The sequence below is a fragment of the Conger conger genome, chromosome 13, assembly GCF_963514075.1.
Source record: "Conger conger chromosome 13, fConCon1.1, whole genome shotgun sequence".
Taxonomy (NCBI): Eukaryota; Metazoa; Chordata; class Actinopteri; order Anguilliformes; family Congridae; genus Conger; species Conger conger.
Genome location: NC_083772.1, coordinates 19,720,263 through 19,740,782, shown reverse-complemented (window position 1 = coordinate 19,740,782; position 20,520 = coordinate 19,720,263). Strand labels below are relative to the sequence as shown.

General features: G+C 43.2%; 1 protein-coding gene across 1 annotated transcript in view; it reads left to right on the top strand.

Moving 5' to 3' along the window:
* Window positions 1-581: 581 nt before the first annotated feature.
* Window positions 582-20,520, top strand: part of tenm4 (teneurin transmembrane protein 4) — a 233,562-nt gene continuing 213,623 nt past the window's right edge. Inside the window, exon 1 of the mRNA XM_061216776.1 lies at window positions 582-933. The gene's annotated coding sequence lies outside the window, so the exon portion shown is untranslated. The remainder of the gene's footprint in view (window positions 934-20,520) is intronic.

Genomic DNA, 20,520 nt, shown 5'->3' with positions numbered 1-20,520 from the left:
TATGCTAATTAGAGAAGATAACTCACCCGTCAACACCTTAATATGGCTGAGCTAGTAGGCTACTTCTTGGAGAAAGCGAATTGCACAGGCAGTGCTTCAATAATTCATTTAAAATGTCAGTGTGATGCCAGTGGATCATGTTGCACACAAAATGTAATCTGAATATGGGTCATGAGAGTGCCCCTCCGTTGTAGTGATGGGTCTCTTCATTCTTGATAGTTCATTAACAGAAAACTTTGACGCTATTGCATAGCTTTAGTTATCAATATGTAAGATATTTAGGAAGAAAAATCCGTATATTGACGTCTTGATTCTCCACTATGTGCAGGCATGTATTTACAAATGCAAAAGGAAAATCATCAGTCTTCAGACATAGGTATACTTCAGCGAGGTTTTTTTATTTATTTTATTTTTTTAAGATGAACGGGGAGCAAAATCATAATCCAGACTTGGTACCTGCAGGAGGTCCGTGCACACCCCTGCTACCTCAATGGTACAAGCCGATCCTGAACGTGTGTGCTCCCCGTCATTCCTCGGCATTCTCCTTTGGCTCCCTGCCTCTCTGATCGGCTAGAGCATAATGTGTGTGTGGCCGTAGAGGATTTTCAGCTTTAGGATTCCGCGCTAAAATTTGGGGTTCTTTTGGACAGTACCAAAATAAAACGACCCCGTGGTGCTTCTTTTTTGAGAACCTTGGACATATTGTGGTTTTATCCATCTTACGGTCAGGTTCCTCGTGAATGCTGCTGTTGCGTCTTTTCCATCCCGTTTTTATGTATTATTTTCTGAGCAAGCAACGATGAGAGACCCCACTTCTTAAGCATAGCGGTGAAACAACTGAAAAAAAAGTAAACCCTGAGCCGACCCTTATTGACATTTTGGCTGATTTACTTCGAAAAGCGATCGACAAACATTGGATGTTTCTCCAGAATGGTAAGTGTGCGTTTCTACGGGAGAAGTGGTTTTATGTTGTAAGAACGCCTGCACGCTGCAGATTTCTGCACTCGGTTTGAATGGAAAGGATGTGCAGCTAGCCAGCGAGAGCCCACTCGCATCCGTAACTTAGCCTACATCCACGCAGATCTCGCCTTCATCTCACACCGCACCGACTTTGAATTGTGTTTACGCTGTGCGGGAGGATTTTTTTCCTCTGTCCGTTTATCAATTTTTTGTGCGTTGGTTGCAACACATTCTTTCACAAGCTGTGGTATAAAAAACCAGAACGGAACAGTGCGCATTGAAAGCCAGATGTAGACAGAAGGCAAGGTGAACTTGCTGAGGTTCGCAAGGAGTTCACAATCGGCGGTTTATAGGTGCTGCGATTTCGCGTTGTGGGCTGTGGTTTACGGCTCAGAGAGGCGGCTCAGGCAGAGCCAGTGAAGTGGTAACGTTAGCTTGTGTTATGTCAAATTTAAAAGATCGAATTGAGAATTCAAAATTGTAATTAAATTTTGTGATACTTATTTGGGCACTGTCATAAAACGGAGCATATCCTGTTAAAATTCTTAATCGTAAAGCTATTGTTAACGCACTGCAAACACAAAACGATGAATCGTCTGTTATTGGGAGGATTATTATTTTCAACATATGATTGAAGTTTCTCCCTTTATGAAAATAATCGGCTTATTTTAAACGCGTTTATGCTACCTTGGTAGCAGATATAAACGATGCTTAAAGCTACTCCAAAAGCCTACAACGGCGCATTAGATTAAAAAAAGGAAAAAAAGAAGGAGGCTGTTGACCGCTTGCATTCACACATTTGGGAAATATTACTAGCGCCATTTAGCCTACTGTATTACCGCAGTGGAGGTGGTGCAGCGTCCAATTATTGTTTGTCAGTCGTTAATTGTAATTCATAGCAGGGTGAAAGACTGCATTACTTTAGTTAACATTAGGTTGCCATTATAGGAACAACATTGCACTATGCCTTGTTACGAACAAGTATTGAAGTGTTATAACGCCCGAAGAGAAAGTTATACTAAAGGAAATCAATTTTAAGGCAGGTATTTGTTTGTTTGTTTATTTATTTATTTATTTATTTACATTGGTCAGCGATTTCATTCACCTTCGCTTAGTTGTATCTCCTATTTACATATGTTTGTGGTTAATGTACTGTAGGCTACTTCTGCCTCACTATATGTATGCATATAATCCATCTAGTTTGCATCTTGATATCATTAATAAAACTGACCAACATAACACAGTTGAAGGCACTGTATTCAATCCCTTTTAACAGTTACACACAGACACACACAGGTACATATTTGTTGTTGCACCTCAGATGCTTCATTTTCATTACTTTTGGTATTCCAACATTTATGAAATCCTTAGATAGTAATGTAAAAAAAAAAACTATTTACAGCTTAAGACCAGCTTTTAATATCGTTTTGTTTTTTTCACTGAAAGATGGATTTTCAGAAGATTGCTGTAGCTTAAGCAGCTGAGGATTGGTGATAAGTGGATCCAGTCCTCTGCTATGAGGGGAACTGCAGATCAGCCCCACCCCCTCCCCTTACCCCCTCAAAATCATGCCAATGATTGGTCCACACCCTGTTGTCTGTTCAGGCCTTATGATTGGCCGGGCGTGGGTTCCCTGTCCGAGGTGGTGCGGACAGGTCTGTCCGTAGGCGTTGAGGTTTTTGGAGGAGCGGTGGCGGGGGGGTTGGGGGCGGTTGAAGTTGTTAGGTCCCTGTTGGGCTTGACCTTTTCAGGATCGTGTTCTCCTGCGTGTCTCGTCCTGGTTGATGAAGGCTGTGGACGTCCACAGCACGAGCTCTCCGCACGAAAAGGGCAAAGCCTCGCCCTCACTGTCTCCCCTGTAGCCTCCGCTTCTTGCCCTCTTGCTTTTCACTGATTTTCCAGGCTTGTTTTTTTCCCCCTTTGATATCTGCCTGGAAGAGAACTGACGCACAAATCAAATTTGTGATGAAATACACGGGCCGGAGTATTAAGAGTCTTTTATTTTATTTCTGAGAGACATTATCGATGGGACACTACATCAAACGGCGCGGCCTGTTCATATTTCATAAGATGAGGATGCAGTGTTATCAAATCATATTTACAGATCATTTTCTGCTGCTTCATATTTTTATGGAAATAACATTCTCAAATTTCAGAGGTTCTCGGGAGCTCGCAATTAAAGATACTACTGTGGTTTGGTCTGAACGATTGCCGCTGAGTTCTTGGTTGAATTTCAAAAACCTAAGGAAGGCATGTGACGTTCCAAAACTAGTATTAAAACACAAACTGAAAATAAGAGGAGAATAATGAATTGCCTCTTCTCCTGTGGGAGCTGTCTGAGAAATAGCATCTCACAGGCAATCATTGTTTAGAAGGCATTACTGCCGTTGTAGAATTGGGTTAGTGAAAGTAATGAAACACACCTCCTCTCTTAAGTGAAGAGTGATGTGTGGCTCCTTCACACTCTTCCAGTTGTCCTGTAAAAGGCTTTAAGTATCCGACCAGCCTGTTGAAAGTTTGTGTTTGTCTTGAGGCTTGGCGCTATTGTGCAAGCCTTGCTGGATCACTGTTGCTAAATGGCCGCCCAGCTGTGACCATGGTGTCAAGCAAAACGCCCGTCAGGAAACACGCAAACAGCAGATGGCGAGGTGTTGGCCAGTAATAATGCTCACTGAATTCGGGCACTTTTCACACAATCTGCACTTGTTCATGGCTCTTGCAAGACGTCACGACTGGCAGTAGCGTGGCTTCTTTTGGCCGTCAGTGCTGATGGATGGCCGTTTTGTCTGTTCAAAACTAAATCTTTTGAGCTACACTTTGTTTTATAAAATGGAGGTACTGTCAGTGGCTTGAGGGCACAGGATGTCTGTATGACATGTACTGTAAGGAAATTGACGGGATGAAGGTGTTCTCTCTTGAATCTCTGATTCAAGTTCCCTCTAATCATTTGACCGGGGGGGGGGGGGGGGTGGTTGTGGCAGGGTGGGTACGAGACCGAGAGGAACTCGGGCAAAGACTCTGTAATTGCGTGTGATTGAGAACCGGAGCGTGAGGTTAAATTAACTACAGCCGCTTGGCAGCGGTCCCCGCTCTCGTTTCATACCGCCGCCTTTAAGAATCGCATTACAAAATCGAATAAATCTCAGACTTGTGTTAAGGCACGCTCTCCTCGCTCCAGTCTTGGCCGGGGCCGGGGCCTCAGGCTCGCCGTGTGGTTTCAGCTGTTTGTTCTCCGGGGCTAATGAATACGTGATGATGGGACAGGTGGGATTGCTTGGCAGGGGGCCCCTGGTTGGGGCGTGGGGGGGACTGGGGTATGTGGCCGGCAGATGCTCACAGCTCCAGTGGAATGTGTGCCGGCTGACACTGCTCCCGCTTAACGCCGCACTTAAGACTCAAGTGCCCGGGCTCTGAGAGTAGTGTAGTTCACTTCCCTTCCTCTCTCTGGCGTTGTCCATTGGACTAAAAACATGAGAGGTAATCAGGATTAAATGGGGTATTTCATCCTCTGTTTTGGACTGTGAGTATGGTTGGGGGATGAGAGGACGAAAGGGCAGACTGTAGCCTAGTGGCTGAGGTACATGAGTGGGACCCAGAAGGTTGGTGGTTCAAGTCCCAGTATTGCCACGATAAGATCCGAACAGCTGTTGGGCCCTTGAGCAAGGCCTTTAACCCCACATGGCTCCAGGGGGATTGTCCCCTGCTTAGTCTAATCAACTGTAAGTCGCTTTGGATATCAGAGTCATTGGTCCCTTGTTTTGAACACGCCCTGCCGTTAAGCCATAGGCCTCTTCACAACAGGCTTCACAACAGGCTTATTGGACTACATTTGGTGCATGCAGACCTGGGTCACATACATAATTGTTTTGGATTCAAATACTTTTCTGTGCTCGACTGATCTTGCCTGGTTCAATTGAACCAACCAAGAGGACCAGGAGGTGGGGTTTTGTCATTTTTGCTAGTACTTCATAGGTTCCAATGCACTTGTAAGTCACTTTGGATTAAAAGTGTCTACCAAATGTAAAATGTAATACACCGGACAAGCTCAGTAAAGCAAGGAAAAGTATTTGAATCCAACAATTATGTATTTGACCCAGGTCTGCTTTCACGGGACATCATTTTCCACAACATGATTGGCTAATCGGAGGCATTCAAGTCGTCTCTGTCACAAAGCTGTGCCCGTTTTTCCAGTTTGTTTATGCATCTGAGAGTGTCCTGACACATGCCTATCAGGTAACATGTTGACTTATGGACTCTTTTTCAAAACATACACGGATACATAAAATGTACAATCACAGCACCGACCCTCCAGAACGACAAAACTGAAGCATCAATCAAAAAAAAACAAAAAAAAAAATGTTTACTCTAAATAGAAATCTAGAAACATTGTATATCACAGTGATTTTTGAGAATAGTGTGCTGTGCTTGCATCATGGAAACAAGAAAGTAAAATCCCACAATGCCCAAGCAACACAATGCTGTAATCAGGATCTTGGCACCGTGACGGCACTGTTGTCTTACATCGTGCTAAGACTCCTGATGACTTAACGCCGATTTGCGAGCCATTACACAAAAATGTAATTTAAGGATGCTGAAAACGTATCGGCCTATTCGGTTCCAGGTGCAGTGCATTCTGGGAGCTCGTTTCAGCTCTGCTGAGAGTGAGATAGCCCTGGGTGAGAAAATATGAATTCTTAGAGAATAAGGTTGAAGTTATCAGAACAAAATTCACTGTTTTTAAAAAAGCAATTTGTGTCATCAACATAAAGCAGCCGGGTTTATTAGACCTCTCGGTTCAGACTGTTTCATCGTTGCGTTAAATGCAGCGTGTTTAATATTTAGTGGAACTTTTTTTAAGTACAGGCGCGGTGCTGAGTAAGTCTACATTAATTCAGCTATTCGAATGGTTAATTTAAGTTTTTTTGATTAGAGGCACAACAGTGGCACAAAGATGAACTTTTTAAAATTACTGTACTACCGACTTCTGCTTAGTCAAGATAATTTCTGGAAAATTAGGCATTTGAGATCAATACGCCTTCACTGAGTCAATTATGCTTTTATGTAGAGCTTCTCAAAAAAATACCCCCCCCCCCCCACTACAAACAGGTGGGTTTTTACTGGCTGTCTTATTTTGGATGAGATATTGAGCTCAAATTACTATCCTTAATTACTGTCTGCTGTTATACCTGCTATTTGCTGTCTTTAGGGTGGTTTTAAAAAATATTCCTTTTGATTAATAATGAAAACCACATTCAAGTTGAGTCAGGGCCCTGTGCCTATCTTCTCATCTGAAGGAAATGGCAATCTTACATGAACACACGTTTGGCTTTGTCTGTAAAAATTATGTTCATGGTAGTGCACTATTGATATGATAACTATCTGCTTTTCCCATTGAATTAAATCAGGCTAGAGGAAATTATCACTGTGATTTAACGTGAAACAGCATTTCAGATAATTTGAATGGAAACGGCAAAATCTTCTTGATTTAATGTTGCTAAGCGTGTTCTTCAATGAAAAGCTTCAAGGTAATCTCGGAAATGGAAATAAAATCACATTGTATCTATTTTATGTACTCCACCTTGACCAGACTTCATATAAAGATGTTAATCAACCATTCTACAATTTAAAAATTTCTCAGGAGGACCTCATAAAATGGTATTTGTATGTTTTTGCTGATAAGGTCATATGAGTAATCAGGTTATAAAAAGGGCAGCTGTGACTGGGAATGATAAGTATTTTGTAAATACTTTGGAAAGGTTAAATGACAGTAAAGTACTGTAAGACCAAATAGCTAAAGCTTTATATAATACAAAATTTGGGCAGAGCACCGTAACACTCCAGTCCTGTCAATGGATACCAGCACAAACTGCTGTATTTACTGTAGATCTAGAAATAACATAAAATAAGTACAGTTAAACAGTATGCATTGTGCAAGGCCTCAAGTTAATTCCGCTCTCTTATTGGGCATGACAGTGAATTGGCCTACCTGTGGGGGCAGCCTGTTGCATAGTGGCTAAGGTACAAGACTGGTACCCCGAAGGTTAGTGGTTCAAGCCCTTGAGCAAGGCCCTTAATCCCACATTCCTCCAGGGGGGATTGTCCCCTGCTTAGTCTAATCAATTAAGTCGCTATGTATAAAAGCATCAGCTGAATAACAAGTTATTATTATTATTACCCTTGCTACATCGGTTCAGACAATACTAGGCTTTTCAACATGGGCAGAGTCAGTGGGCTTCTCACAGTTTAGCACCTCTCAGTCTGGCTGCCTTGTGACGGGACATGGACTGCTGTTCGCTCTTTGTACAGCTAAGGTCCACCTCCTCTGAGGACCGTCACCGCTTGAGAGAACACAGCAGCTGCGACTCGGTGTCTGCTCCCACCCCTGAAGTTTGAACTTTGAACCCTTTGTAGAGAGTAGTTTTCTTGAAAATGTTTTTTTCAAGATTCTAAGTCAGTGTTCTAGAACTCTGTTCATTGCAATGACTACAGTAGTGGCTGTTACATCAGCATTTGAATGTTCATTTAAGAATATTCTAATGACATATTAGAAGTCAACATACAAGTCAACTCACACCTTAAAGGGTTAAAACATTGGGCTCTCTCCCGCTCTCTCTCGCTCTCTCGCTCTCTCTCTCTCTCCCTCTCTCTCTCTCTCTCTCTCTCTCTCTCTCTCTCTCTCTCTCTATCTATCTCTCTCTCCTGCCCCCCCCCCCAGACATGACAGAATTAATCATTGTGTCAGACCCTGGCTGTTAAAATTTATTCACCTTTGCGCCAAACCTCACGCCTGCCCTTTCACCTTCTCTACACGACGGCTATTAATGGCTACAGCGGGTAAATAAAAGAGGGGTGTGTGTTTCCGGCCCTCAGGCATTATGTTTTGTTGAGGCTGCAGCCTGTCACTCTGTGATTTATCGCACAGTGGGGGGGTGGGGGGGGTCGGGGGCGTGGGTGTTGGGTGTTTGGTGTGTGAGGGGAAGGGGGGGCGGTGTTGGGTGTGTGAGGGGGGGGGTGTTGTGGATGAGAAGCTGTCAAGACTCACTAAATCCTATTGGACGTGAAAAGCAGAGAGAGGTTTTGGCTCTCCCTGTAGCATCAGAGCATTGTGGCTGACTGGCGTGTAACCACGGCGATACTGCGAGTGACTGAAAGGCCTTCTCCTTACTGTAAACAATGGCAACCCGAGCGCATTCCGCACGGGACACTCTCAGTGATCAGTGCTGTGATCGACGCACAGTAAGGACCAGCGGTTTGTAATGGTTAAACACGGGAAGCTTGCGGTGTTGCTGTGATGTCGTTGCTGCTACAGCCTCCCAGACGCAGGTGGCTAACGCCACGGCGTGGGCTCCGTGCGCTGATCTCAGAACAGCGCCCCAAACCGTCCTCCGCTGCTCTCTCCGGCCCCGTCCCAGCGGGAGTGTGGCGGGTTTCAGCCGGGCGTGGTCTCTCCGCGCGGCTCGCCGTTATCCGCTCACGATGATTAGCGGAGTGTCCGCGGGTTAGCGGCTGTGACAGATACGGTTCTCTGGCTGGGCCAGGCTGGGGCCTGCAGGGTACTCAGCAGTCTCTGGTTCTCTGATGAGTGTCAGAACCCCAGAGCCTTTCCAGTCTGTACTGTATACGTATGTGTGTGAGTATGCGCACACACACACACACACACACACACACACATGCACATGCACACCGACCCGCACCTACACTCACACACACACACACACACACACATGCACGGGTAGACACACACACACACACACACACACACACACATGCACGGGTAGACACACACACACACACACACATGCACACCCACCCGCACCTACACTCACACACACACAAACACACACACACATGCACGGGTAGACACACACACACACACACACACACACACACATGTACGGGTAGACACACACACACTCACACACACGCACGCACACCCACACACATACTCACACACGCACACACGCACACACACACACACACGCACACACACGCACACCCACACACACCCACACACACACTCACAGCCATACACACACACACACTCTCACACTCACACTCACACGCACACAGGTATCATGATGGAACATGAACTGACCTGAACCTGACAGTCTCACCAGCCTGCAGCTCTATAGCAGGGTACAGTCTCTGCATATGGAGGGGGTGGGGAGGATCTGGCGCCATTTCTCTACCGAGAAAACTTTAAGATCATTCCTGACATTCTTTTATTTTCAGGGAATTGTATCCGAACGTACGGAACGTAAACACCATCTGCTTTCTGGTGCTTGGGGGACGTTATCAAATCAAGTTATCGTGGGTCCGTTACGGGTATGCAATAGCCTTTAAGTGTTGCAGGATTGAGCTCTTGAGAGAAGCTTTAAAGGACACAGTGTGTGCTACAGGAACCGCGTTTAATTTGAAAATTTCATTCAGGGCGTATTGCAGGACAGCCAGAGGGATGTGGGTTATTTTACATTTTCTACAAAGAGCTGGGGAGGGTTGGGTTGGGTATGTGCCCAAAAGACACCACTCGGCTCAACAGGTTTGGAGGTTTGACCTACCACGAGTCTGATTGGGCAAGCCTTTTTAATATATGGGCTTTATAAACAAATTATTTTTTTGTAATATTGACATTAATTTGTGTACTCCTGTAATATTCGTAGGCTACATTCTGTTTTAGTGCATTTGATTTGGTTTTTGTCTTTTGAATACTGGTTTGCCTTGCAGTATATGATTGGTTGGTATGAAATTTCATGACCTTCTGAGATTTTATTTCCCCCCCAAGAACTATGGTTCTTGAACGTATTAGCTATAACATATAAAATAATTGAGCCATGTTAAAGATACAAAGATGAACTTTTCACTGTAGGTGACCAGGCACAGCTATAAAGGGTAATTGTACTTAGTGTGAATATTGCACTTTAGTGACTAATAGTTCCACAAAGATTTAGTCCCCATTTCCTTCTCCAAGAATATCCTGTTCTAATATCTGTGTGAAATTCTCACTATCGTGCCTGTGTGATTAAGGGATTCTTGAGGTTGAAGTGTTTCCATAATTTTACCATAATTAAATGTTAATCTTACTGTTGTAAAATAAATGTTCTCATACTTTTATTTCAGATATCATACTTACTTTGTCTTACCTCCAAAATGCACCTGTTTGACTGTTTGACTTACTAATATGCAGGTACTCTTAATACCTGTACGAGTAGTGGCGGCTGTGGCACTTTTTAGTTAAAATGTTGTCTTCTGGTTGAATTACTGTGTTTTTAACACCCCAAGCTGTTTGCATCTATTTAGCATGTTATGTATGTTCCTGTATGTTCAGATTCCGCATAGGAGGACAAACCAGATTAGCATGTGACTTGCAGATTGTACCTCGAGCTTTTAGAATTTGAGGCAATATGTCTGCCGTTACTTTCAAGCGAAACCACTGGGGGACTTGTGGCATTGTGAGGACAGCAGTTCCTCTGCTCGTTTGATTGATCCAGTTATTTTAAGGGCTGTGGTGAATATCCCACTTTATGAATGCTGAGTCATGCCCTTGTCAGTGCTGTAGCGTTCCCATCAACCGGATTCGCCCCGGGCTTGGACCCAAAATGGCCGCCGGACGAAATAATTGATCTACGTAAGCTGTCCCCCCTGCTGTGCCGCACTAATGTGAAGGTTTAGCGCATTTCCTTGGATCGCCAGCTAAGACTCTCACCCCCCCCACATACACCCCCCAAGCCAGCTACAGATCCCTGCACTGCTGGATGATGTCTGTAGGCCAAGGTCTTCCTCCCATGTTAGCTTCCAGAAGGTTCTTCTCGTTAACCTGTGAGCCCGGACACCTCGTCCCGCTCGGTGTGAGGTCTGAGTCAAAACCCTCCGTCACCACGGACACCTGAGTCACCACGTGCACTCGACAGCACCCCTGCTCAATCGACAAGTGGGATTGGGAGAGAACCGGCTCTGTGCCACTCTAATAGGCTGACAGGGATTGAGTTAAACTCATTTGGACATTAGACCTTGGTCGGGATTGCCAGGTGTTTGCAGGGGTGTCTGCGTGCAGTGAATGAAAATGAGTTAAAGCCAGGCCAGAGTTGAGCTTAAAGGGGCTTGTTAAGTGAATACCAGTATGCCTTCATAATTTGACTTTTACATTTTTTGCCATCTGCATGTGCATTCATATATTGCCTGAAATGAAGAAGAAGAATTTATCACCTGCTTTTCACTCGTGCCTGTAGGGCTTTGCAGTATCTTGCCGTTCAGGATTCTCAAGTCTACATTTGATTTATTTTGTATGATTGACGATGAGACGTGCTATAGGCTCACAAGGTTCACTTCCAGACCACATGGGACCCACAGTAATCCAACAGAAACTCATCCCCTGCTTTCCTTGAAATGTAAAATAAAAATGATAATTTTAGCCTGTACTGTGATACCATTTTCCCCCTGGTAGAACAACCATATTGGGAGCAGCATCATAGAAGGCTCTAGGGAATTCCAACTTTTATTCCATAATCCAAAAAACAAAATCAAAGGATTGGGATTACTTCTACTACTTCTCTTTCCTGCATGATTCCGAGGTGGACAGCAGTAGTCCTTCTTTGCCGGTATTCCGGTATTCCAATATTCCAGCTCTCGCTAACCGGCTGGGGGAGAACTGAATTGTTCACGTTCCTGGCTTTTCAAATCGCAGTGCACTTGTACACGAGGCTCTCTCCAACCCGGCATGTAAGACTGGTGTCAGACATATTCCCGTCAGCCGGAGAAGGGCTGAAATAAGAAAGGCTTCACGCTGAGGGCCTACGGACCGGTTCTGGGATTATTCAGAAATGCATTACATTCTGTGCCTTTGGCCTAATGTCTGCACTCTAAATCACTGGAGAGGAGCTTCTTCTCCCATAGCTGAGCCAATGAGACCAGAAGCTATCACAAAGATGGCAGGACCCTCTCTCTGGTGGATTGTCAGATGATGCAGAGTAGGTGAGGAGAAGATATACGGTTAAAAATATTCATATTTAAATACAAATCATCAGATATAGACTCGTATACTAAAAATGTAGGTGCAATGGGGCCTAGTGGGTAAGGGAGATGACTAGGACCCAGAAGGTCGGTGGTTCAAGCCCGGGGGCAGTCAGGATAAGATCTACACAGAATGACACAAAATGGTGGATCGTTCCTCAGCGCACCCGTGTTTCAAGGAGTTCATATGGTTTAGCTAGCCAGGATGTGGGCTGCAGACCTGGGTTCGAATGGTATTTGTCATCACCTGGGTGAGGCACGCCTGCCATTTTGCACCAGAAAGATCTCCACACATCAGTTGAGCTGGTGGCTTTTCTGTTCTATTATTTATAATTAAAAAGTTAGCTGTTTTTTTTTACTTTGATTCAATAATAGCACGTTTAAATGTTGAGGGTTTACATTTATACTACCAAGCTAATGTCTTGTTTAACAGGCCTTCTTGAACAGGTGTGATATTTGCGATGTGGAGATGGATTGTGTCTAATCTGAGAACTCATGTTTCCCGTAATGTGTGGTGGTGTTATACAGAACATAAAGGTTGTTTTTGACAGATGCTTGAAATGCATTTCATCTCCTTTAATGAGCAGACATTCCACCTTGTTTTCGTGATATTTACGCTCTGCTTGTGAAGTTGTCTTATTATTAGGTAGGTGATAATAGAACTGTAAGTTGGTAGAATACATTTCCACTAGTGCATAAATATATATATATATATATAAATATATATATATATATATATTTATATTCATGTTTGTCTTTACCAGTTTTTATTTTTTAAATACGGAAGTGAAGTTACACCTTTTTCACCTTTTGTTGGCGTGACCCATAATTTTTTGGCCCTTCTCTCAGAAAAACATGTGTCTGAAATCAAACTCCACACACTACACACTATATATGTAAACTATCATTCGGTGTACATATGGCGGCTTTAGTATACCAGTATAAAGTAAGATGGATTTTTGGACATACTGCTTCATCATAGAACGCCACCACTTTAAGCACCTTGATAACAGTGACTTTGTGTAAGGAAAACAGAAAAAAAAGATTAAAATTTTCTCTGACTTGAGAGATCAGGGGTCCTCAATCTTACCCAGAAAGAGCAGGTGTGGGCACTGGCTTTCTTTCTAACCTTGCAGTTACATGCCTGATTCTACAAAACAACCACTGGAGCCTCAAACCATCATGCTGCTGCCAGATATGCAGTAGATATTATAAGAATAGTTCCCCCTGAAATTTCCTGTTGAACTCGATGGAAAAAATATTCAGGAGAAAGAATTATTCTAGTATCTACTGCATATCTGACGGCAGCACAGTGGTTTGAGGCTCATACATTGCATACCTTGATTTGACCATATAGGAATTGTTTGATTACAAATGAAGAAAAAGGCAAGGTGACTCTAAACCTTTGAATGGTAGTGCATACAGCTGGCATGCTCTCAGGGAAATAAATATTCCGCTTAATTCTGGAATTCGAGCACTGTTTGTGGAGAAAAGTAAAAATATTTCCCAATACCAGTTCATGAAGAGTGGGATGTCAATCGTCTGATTGGTTCATTCTGGTTAGCCGTTGGACCAGGTTGTGCCATTGACTGGAGGGAGAATATTGAGATGGAATACAATAAAGAATGCTGAATGAATCACTTTTTCAGTTTAAATATTTTGCTATGATTCATAACGATACAGATCAATTTCTGCATGTTGTATCGATTCGATCGGGTCCCTGCCCGCGTCCAGGATGTGATATTGTTATACCCCTCTAAGTAAATATTGTTCTTCATAGCAATATGCATTTTATATTGTTCAGGTGGGTTGCATTTTTTAGGTTTAGTTTTTTATTATTTCCTCATTTCCTCCGAAGCTTTGAATGCTGGCTCAGTCGGCTCTACCAGGACTGGGATCGGGTCCCGGATCGCAAGGCGCATCCACGCAGTCCAGCTGGAAGGGTCCCTTCCCTGGGAGCCCCAAGCTTCAGCTCCTTCTGTTCAGTCTTTGAACAGTGGTCTCAAAGCTTTTACTGCAACCGCAGATGTTAAAAACGCTTTTCATTAGCTTTGAACCCTGTACTGTACACAAAACGCAACTTGAAAGCGTCTTGGCTGGCATTATCGAAAAGGTCAGATAAACAATGCCTATGCCGCATCTGAAAGCGCATCTTTTATCTGTTTTGCTCTGTGAGGTTGGTGTTCGGCCTTTCCGGAGAGTTCTGACAGACAGAATAGCTGAGCAGACGACTGTTTATGTTCAGTTTTTGCCATTTCCTTAACTAGAAAAACAGAAGCAGGGATATGTTGATGAGGGCAATGCTCCCCATGAGAGAACAGTGTGTCACGCGAAAAAACGCTGCAGAAAATAATAAGATGTCCTTTTGTGATTTTTTATTTATTTTACTTTATTTTTTTAAATACATATTCTGAAGGTTAAATTAGGAGGGTCCATTGTGTGACAGCCCACGCGTCTGTTTGCGCCGCCAGGCTAACAAAGCGACTCTGGAGTTTCTCCACGTTCCCAGCCTGTCCCTGCGGATCTCAGTCCCCAATGCCATTTCGTCATGTGCCGGATGGTCTTATGCAAGATGGTGAAATGGCAGTTACTGTAATTTGCAGGTAATTAGTCCCTGGGGAGTTACAGTTCGTGGCACGGTGTAGGCTAAGTGCAGTCCGGGCTTGAATGTCAGAGCGCTGACTGCATGGAGAACATTAGAAATAATAATATTGTGCTGCTAGATAATTGCTGTCGTCTCATTTCTGCAAAGGGTTAGCTGTGCTTATGCAGTCCTGTCCATTGTTGCACTTAAGCACTTCAACAGCTCAAAGTCCTCCGTGACGGTGGTCACACCTAACCTGAACAAAAGCGCTGTTTTGATGAGGCTTGAAAACCTGCACTCAAGTTTAATGCTTTTCTAAATTGCCCTAGATCTAGCTGTGATAAATATCCAGTGCTGCGTCTATCCAAGACTTTTCTTAATCTATAATAAGCTACCATGGAAACTTAAGCAATCCTGTGAGGCGATTGATTGCTTGCTTCAGAAAGGCTATTCTGAGTTTAGGCTCGTCCTACGTCAGCATACTTCAAAACACAAATTTAAAAAGTAAGTCGACAGCAAACAGTAAATATATAATATATATAAGTATGTATTAAAAAAAAAGAAACCAAAGAATTCTTATCCTTGAAATTGAAGCTGTTCTGTGCTAGAAATTTATGACGCTCACAGTTAACCAAACCAAAAGTCAGTCAGAACGCGTAAAATAGTCGGTTAATTTGAGCTGCAGAACGTCCTTCTTCAGGCGAACCTGCCACAATCAGAGGGGCCAGTGGTGTGTGGAAGGAGTTTCCCTGAGAAAGAAATGCCTGGAGGATGAAATGAAAGTGAAGAGAGAGAGAGAGCGAGAGAGAGAGAATGCATCACATTACAAAGGAAAATTGCTTTATTACATTATTCCTTGCCTTGTGCATGTGAAGGCTTTGTTGTGTGTTTTGCATATTTTGTTTTGCATTCGCAAACCGTAAATGACATCCAGAACATTCCATTATCATGTAATGCTACTGAGACAAAGGTTTGCAACTAATCTCTGCATGCACGGGCATATAATGTATGCAGTGTGTGTGGCTTGTATGTGTGTGATGTCTCTGTCTGTTTGTTGGTCTTTTATGAGGGGCAGTTCTGTAGACTTGTTAATGAGAGTGGTTAGAGGAGAAGGGCCAGACTGGTCAATGCTGACAGGAAGGTGACAGTAACTCAATAACTAGATGTTACAACAGTGGTATGCAAAAGAGTATCTCTGACCAACACGTTGAACCTTCAAATAGATGGACTTCAAGTGTTATTTATTAGACTGAAAGTGAATGGCTTGGCTGAACAAATAAAATTACAAAAATCCATGAAGACAGGTCACGACCAATGATCAGTTTAAGGGGATATTTTCTACCTCCTCAATTTTAACCTCAGTAGCTGCCACATATGCTTTTGGATCGAATGCTTCTCCCTCTACACAGATATAAATCAGTCATTCTGGTCTGGAATCCCCTTCTGAGATTATTGTAACTAATTACAGTATGGTTGTTTATCTTCCAGAATAGGTACGAAATACTAATCCATCGTGTGGCAAAACCCCAAAGCTAGTGAAGGAGAGGCAAGAGCGAGAAGCCGCAGAGCCTGGTACAATCTGCATGAGGAAGGATATTAATAATTCAGGGATTAGCGATGGAAGGGGAAATGGCAGTTAAGATAGTGTGCCCCGCTCTTCAGAAATGCCAGGGATTTGTTTAGGCCCTTCGTGTTTCCAACAAACTTTTCCGGAGGTGTGATGCGGGTTGTCTCATTAGCTCAATCTGAGCCATGGCAAAATTGACTTTTGCATCTGCATTGTGTGACGTTCCCCTGTGCTGGAGCCTCTGTGTGCCTGGGGCGGGCTCCTGCATGTGCAGCCAGTTAGCCAGGTGACTGATTGACAGCTGTGTGCAGCCAAGTCCACCTGGCCAAAATGAGCAAAGCTGGACTCTGCACCTTTAAGTCCTGTGTTTTTGAGACCGTTGTATCTTATAGTTTCAGCTACAGTAAGTGTTTTGTGCCATGTTTTGTTTGCAGTTATTCCTTTTTGATTCTTTTGTAATGCGTTTTTGTTGTGCGTATTTTGATTTCGGACTTTGGATTAGTGGGAATTTGTTTTCGGTTGCGGTTCGGTTGTCCGGTTGTGCATGGTCCGTGGGAGAGGTTGGGCCGTAACCATTGTCAACACGACTTATGCACCATGTGACCACTGCGTGAAAGTGAAATAGTCCAGGATTCATCAAAAAGGGTATGAACATGCTATTTTACATCAACCGTTTCCCTGCCAAACTTTCTGCTTTCAAACGTAATCACCCCTCCGAGATTCAGAATGGTGTGGTGCGCTATTTTAATCACTCAACCCATTAAACCAGATCTAAAATGAACTTCAAAACTGTATGTTTGACTAAGTTGCATGTAAATCAGTGGTTCCCAAACCTCTCCTTGGGGATTTTATGTGTTCTGTCTCAAACACGCCTGATATAACTAATTAAGGGCTTGATTAGTTCCATTAGGTGTGCTTGAGGTGTAACATCAAATTCAGTACCTTCAATGAATGTTCAGTTTGGGTTTTTATTTATTGTTCAGTACCTTTAAGCTACCATAATCCTCCTCGCTTTTTTTCTTTGGCTAAAGAAAAAGAAAACTGCCCGGTTTTGGCAGATGTTGCAGTCAGTAGCCTTGCATGATGAGCATTGTTTCAGCTCATGCATTTTCCACTTGTCTCAGACCTGTTTTCTTTTTCCTGCAGTTCATTTAAAATAAATAAACAAAAAACTGACATGACATAAAACCTTACAGTCAGTTTATGCCCTTGAGCAAATGCTATAAGCACACAACCTGAAACCACATGCTGTTGTGTGCAACACAAATACCCTCCTTCTCAGTCCCAGAATCCTGCAGCTTTGACCATGACAAAGTTACTGTCTATGCATATATCTCGCTGGTATACAATTTCAGCCAAGCAAGGTATTCATTGAATAACATTTTAAGACGAGTCATAAAATGTCTGTGGTATGCTGATTGCAATTTACTTCCAAAATGTCTGTCTCTCTTAATTTAGTTCCTGTTAGGGATGCATCAGCATGTCAGCATGACTTCATATGAAGATTGATCACTAACAGCTGCTAATATTCACTGCTTATTCAACATGTCAATGATCCCACAGTTGTAGATGTATTTAAAATTAGTCTTGAGTTGGGGCTAAACTCTACAGTTCTATCTCAACTGGCAATTATTTCTATTCTAGTTTTTTGTTTTAAAGATTCTGTTATCTTGACTAATTTGGTAACTTCTGTAACTTAAGGAATGTGGTTAGCGAGTATTTTCAGAAGTAATTTTCAGAGGTTTTTTTCTTACTATACAAAGGAGGGGCAATTTTGAGAGTGTGAATTTTCAAATTTTGGAAGCCGATGGCAGTTAATATGTCTAGGATATTGTCAAACGTTTGCCAGTCTGAGTGCACTCTTAATTTAGCAATGCACCGACTGCCATAATATTTAATTTCTTGCAAAGTACGGCTTGGGGCCTGGTTGATTCTTCAGGGTTTATATTGTATTTGGGGGTTGGAGGCAGGTGTGGCTGCGTTTCTCCCAGATGTCCGGGGATGCATCAGACACATATGCAGGTGCTGATTCTTATCTAACGAGCTACACGCTCAGTGCAGCAGATTTCCGAGTCGTGCTGTTTTAATAGCGCTTTGTCCCTCTGGTATGGGAATATGTTCTGCTTTGTTTAATTCTGGACTGGACATGCTGTTTGGTGAAGTGCCAGAGAGGTACCCTACGTGACCAATTCAGGCTACGGTGTAGCATTCAGCTTTAGCCAGCTGGAATAATTAGCCAAACGGCATTAGCTCCTGCATTAACACACATCGCACATGCACACACACACACACGCACGCACGCACACACACACACACACACACACACACACACACAGTCTCACACACACATAGACCCACACACAGACACACGCACGCACGCACACACACACACACACACACAGACCCGCATGCACACACATGCACACACATGCACACACACCCACACATATGCACACACACAGTCACGCGCACGAATAGTCTCACACACACTTAGACCCACACGCACACATGCATGCACGCACACACACGCACACGCACGCACACACACACACACACACACACACAGTGTTAGCAGAAGCTTCTTGTCACTTGTCGCATCCAGCGGTATCATCAGTGCTTGGCCATGTGAATGATCCTGATGTGTTCGGTGACATTCACTTGCTTATACATACAACATACATGTAAGTAGGTTTGTTTAGGATAGGACTGCGGGGCATGGTGTAAATGTCATTTCACTCTTTCAATAACACATTTCAAGCAGAAATACCCTTGAAGCTGCCGTGTAGTACCTGATGCATTTCAGGCCTGCTGTTGTAAAGAGGAACAGATTTGTTATCAACAGGCGGGACAACCGTGCAGCGTTTTTACACTGGGATTTGACTAGGATCCAGGAGTTGTGCTGTAACATTACATTCTGTAGCCTACACTGCTAAAAACAAAAAAGTACATCTCAACAACTATTTTACTCTCATATTTAGACTTAAAATCTTCTTCCTACTAAATAAGAAAAATATATTGTCATTCTAACATTTGCCAATGGGGTAAGAAAGAGAACGCTTCACATTTCAGCCATTACTTTGTGACTTTCACAGATACTGGCTCCTGGTGCAGATGTGTATACAGTATTTGGAGAATATTGGCCTGTTTGTTTTCAGTTTGTTACTGAGTGCTGCGGCCTTGAGTGCAATGACATTTCAGGTGAAAGCTCCCAGCCTCCGCACACCTCACTCTCAGTGTTGGTGTCTGGTTTAGAGTTGTGTGTTGTGTTTTGGGGTTTAGAATCTCCTTGGAGTAGTTCTCTTTCTTTTCTCTTGATTACCATCAGCTTCTTTCCCTCTTTCAGATTCTCTTACGCGGGCTTGTTTTGGCTTTTTCATTTTGAGCTGGCCTTGGTGCTCACAAACATAACATCAACACACCCAGGACTGCTGTTTGTGTGCCAGGGTGAGAAAAGGCCAATTTAACCAGGCCCAGGAGGCTGTGACCTCTGCTAAGACAGAAATTTCGCTCTGACCAAGATATCAAGATAGGATAGCTCTGTCGCCTCACAGAAAGAAGGTCCTGGGTTTGAGTCCTGACCTTGGCCTCAGTTTGTATGTTCTCCCTGTGTCTGTATGGGTTTCCTCCCACCCACAGTCCAAATCCATGCAGGTGAGTATAAATAAAGATTCATAATAATAATAATAATAATAATAATAATAATTGCTGTTAAAAACATTTTTCCACAATTAGCATTCAATCCCCTCTTTACCTTCGTCTCTTAATGACAGCTACAACTTTTTAATCCAAAGTGTCTTACATTACTTAATGAGATAAATGTTTTGCTTGTTACTTAACTAATTTGTATGAACAAAAGTGTTGCTTGTAAAATGAGTAGTTATTTATTCCTCTGGATGGAAAGTCTCTGTTCCCTGAGTGTAACAGTGTAATCTGTGGTAATATCCTGGGAGAGAGCAGGACTATGACACCGTGGATGGACAAATGAAGCTGACTGATTTCAGTGCATTAGCTCTCCCTGGATGTGAAACTGTGTTCTGGTTATGAATTTGTTCTTATTTTCATGTGACATATTTGTGTTATTCGACATGATTGCTGTGGGCTGTACACGGCGTTCTGTGCGTCTCATATTAACCCTTATTGTGTGGCCTGTCCATCGATAAGACCCCCGCACCCAGGGCTGCAGTTTTCTGCGCCTTATTGAACAGTAATGTGTTGAAATTGGGGAAAGTTTCAGTGCTGTTTCTCCCTTAGCTTATGATTCCAACAGCAAACAGAAGTGACTGGACTTACTGAAGCAACCTGGAGTCGGCGTTAGGTAAACATACCGTACCTCTTCAGGTCTGGGCTTGTAACGTTCATCCTTGGCCTTCGGTACGCATGCGAATACATAATTAATAAATGC